Here is a 3,920-nt window from a genome sequence, read left to right as displayed (position 1 = left end):
ATAATAATAATAATAATAATAATAATAATATATATATATATTGTGACACAGTCTGGATAGGGGTCCATCTCCTGGGGTGGATGGACTTCCTCTTTACACACACCGCAGCCGGAGAAACAGGACACAATTCTGGGGTTCTTGTGCAAGCTGGTCAGAGCCAGTCTTTATTGTACTGGACACATAAATAAAACAAAGCACAAACAAAATCCTAGCCCGTCTGGGCTCTAACTAGACAGTAGGTTCCCTCACTATCAGAACACTATAAAAAAGTTCACGTCCACAGTACTTACAGGTCTGTATCAAAACAATGTCTCAGAGCAAGCTAGCCTGTGGGCATGCTCTCCCAGGTGTGAGACACTCATCTACAACAAAACTCAGCTTATCTGAGCCACTTTCAGGTGCAAGCCCTAATGAGCCTGCTACCAGGCTGAAAGGCCGAACACCTTTAGTGGCCTGTGGATGGAGCCCTCCCTCTCCTCACATCCACACCCCCAGGACCCATTCCGGCTTTTCACTAAAGCCGACATATATATATATATATATATATATATATCATTGTGCAACAACCAGGAACTAAATAGAATAGAGCGACGATAAAGCAGATGGAAGTTAGTGAATTTAGTTTAATAGATTAATAAATGGAAGTTAGTGGAACATCACTGCTCCTCAGTGCCTATGGCTGCACGAACTGTATCTGGGCTGATTACTCAGTTGGACTCTGTCCCCTATAACTGCATATTATGTTCATAATTTACTACTGTAAAAGTTTGTCACTTTACTCCATCAACTTATGTCAATTGTTGCTTATGGCTCTACCCACCCTGTGCTGATATCCCGTCCCCACGTCATATTCTCTACTATAAATGGTTATTCCCCAGTGTGGCCGGCCTCATTTGGAGACCTACATTAGCTCTGGCACAATCCAAATACCTGGAGGCTGTGTAGAAGACACATCCTAAATCCAGTAAGAAGAAATAAAGAATAAAGGAAAGCCTGCACCTGGGAGACCAGAGAGATGGGGATTGTGTGGAGGAGCACAGCCCTCCTGGTGCTTTCCTGCCTGATGACCGGTGAGTGACCATTTCTCTGTGGTAGAATTCTTCCAGCTTTCCATCTCTGCTGCTGCATGTGGCAGGGGCATGATGAGACTTGTAGTTCCACAACAGCTTGAGCGTCACAAGTTTCTACCTTTACTACCCTAGCTCACACAGTCATGGTGTGCATGTTATTATTATTATTTTTATTATTATTATTTTTACTATATATTTATGTTTATATATGTGTGTTATTCTTCCATACATTTTGCCTTACATTGGTTTCTTTTTAGTAAATGTATTTGTACATCAGCTACCAACACATTAAAGGTGTTAATAAAAGTGCAGTTGATGAGATTGGTGTTTTAATGAAATTGACATACTGTAGTGAGACTTTTCTGATTTTATATCTGGTTTGGAAAGTGTGCAACAGAGAATTAACAGAACAGAGTATTTAAGCTGCAATGTCTCTGAGTAACTTATGGGCCAAATTACAGTATGAGAAGTGGTCTTTTCTTTTCTCATAAGATATATGTATTTATTATTGTTGCCTAAGGGGCAGAAGTTGGTGAAGGTGAATACTGACTGATGGTTTTTCATTGAGTTCTGTCTCTGCATTTCTGGATATTAAAGAAATACTATATTAAGACACATTGGGGGAGATGTACTAAGCTCTGTGAAGTGATACATTGAAGAGGGATAATCTACCAACCAATCAGCTTCTAACTGTATTTTTTTAAACATCCTGTAACATGACAGTTAGGAGCTGAGTGGCTGGTAGTTTATCATGCTCAAATGTATCACTTTACAGAGCTTAGTACATCTCTGCCAAAGTTTGAGTTGTACTATTCAAAGAGTAGTGAAAAGTCCTGTTTAGCTGAAAACAGGACTTCTCACTGCTTTTGTCAATTCATAGAGGGGTTACCGTGGAGAAGGCTATGACTTCATTAGCAGCACACAAATCAAATGAACGTTCTTCACACATAACACTGTAAACCCTGAACATCAATTCAATATATATAAAATAGATTAGTCCAATAATCCCAGATTTGCAAATTAATCATCTATTTGAATTAATAGGGATGTGCTACTGCCCGACTTGTTACAGATTACTAACACAAAGGAGAATAAAGAAGTCTACCTGGCAGTGCACTTAGACCAAATTTAATATAAAATATAACTTTTATTAATATACATTAAAAATAAACACATGTAGTTCTCTGAGACAAAAACTCAAAATGAACTATTAAAGTGTCATACTATATAATGAAAGTGCAGAGTGAAATCTATACATGTGAAAAAGAAACTAATCCACTATATTCCACTGATGATAATATATTTCTTATCTGGTGGTCTCCTTGTATATATTATAATAGGTAAGTATCCTAAGGATAATGTCTCTGGATATAATGAATCTGTAGAGGTGGCATTGTATTCAATTGCTTTCAAAATATGTAATTTTCCATAGACTTGAATGATTGTATCTACAGTATTTGTTTTAGAATTTCTTACGAATTATAAGTATCCAATTGTCACAATATATATTGTATCTAATGTTACCAATTGGTGTCAATCATTCACACCACTAACTGAAATATATTCTACCGGCGATTGTGTCTTGTTTTAAATCAAGTTGGGCATATATGTTATTTCTGCATATATATATATATATATATATATATATATATATATATATATATATATATATATATATATATAAGGGCCCAGTCATGCCCTTATATTAAGGCTGCATCTAAAGAAACGGATTTCTCCATAGAGAATTCCGAAGGGGGTTGGGGGCAGGGTGTTTAAGGGGCTACACCTCAAAAGCTATAGGAGGTACGGATCTGAAATTAGGCATGGCCGGGTAGAAGTGTCACTGGGTGCTGCATGCCAAATTTCTGGGCAAAAACATTAAAAAATGAAGACATGGGAGTAATCTAAAGCTCCAACTGTCACTTTTTTCTGACATTTTCAATTAGGAACCCTTTTCTGCTATAGTCTTTGGGTGATTTTTGGGAAGGCAAAACTCAGGGTAGGGGTGGAAATTAGACTTGGGGTTTGTTTTATTAGGTAGCTATTATGCCAGGGTACGTGCTTTTGCGGTTCAGGTAAATTAGAAAGTTACAGTTTTTAAACTATTACCTCAAGAATGAGCCATTATAAAGATAGGACTTATCAACTTGTTGCACAGCCTCAGTAGGAGCCTCCAGCAGGTGTAGTCATAGTGTCTTCACTTTGGTGCAGCAAGATGGCCGTCGTTTGCGGGTGATAGCGGGTGCTGTATAGCGGGCAATGGTAGCAGTGGCGGGGGCATGCGGCGGTGGGGACATCAGCGGCAGCGGGGACATCAGCGGCGGCGGTGTTGGTGGCTTTTGGTAAGTTGCGGGTGTCGTCGTTGGTGCAGGGGGCATCGGCAGAGGGTCCGGCAGCGGTGGAGGGTCCGGCAGCGTTGGCAGCAAGTCTGGATTCGAGAGGATCCAGGTCCCACCAGCCATTCCCATCGAATACGGCAGCGGCGCCCATTTAAAAAATGGTGCCTCAGCGCCATTTTTGAAATTCAAAGATGGCTGCCATGAGCCAATAACAGCTCGCAGCGGCCATCTTTTAATTTAAACAATGGAGCTGTTCTGCCATTTTTGAAATGGGCATTGCTGCCGTGTCCCGATCCAGGCCCGTCGCCAACACCTGAACAGGCACCAGTCCCGCAGCTGCCAGGTGCCGCCAACAAAAACATTGTGAGCTGTGATTGGCTTGCGGTGGCAATGTTTGATTTTCAAAGTTGGCCGCCCCGAGCCAATCACGACTCGTGACATCATTGGAGGCGGTGGCACCTGCAGAGGACCACAGAAGCACTGGGGAGGTGGAAGCCACCCCCCGGTGAAG

The sequence above is a fragment of the Taudactylus pleione genome, unplaced genomic scaffold (assembly GCF_031769625.1).
Source record: "Taudactylus pleione unplaced genomic scaffold, aTauple2 ptg000393l, whole genome shotgun sequence".
Classification (NCBI taxonomy): domain Eukaryota; kingdom Metazoa; phylum Chordata; class Amphibia; order Anura; family Myobatrachidae; genus Taudactylus; species Taudactylus pleione.
The sequence above is the reverse complement of the archived record's forward strand: the minus strand, read 5'-3'. Positions refer to the sequence as shown.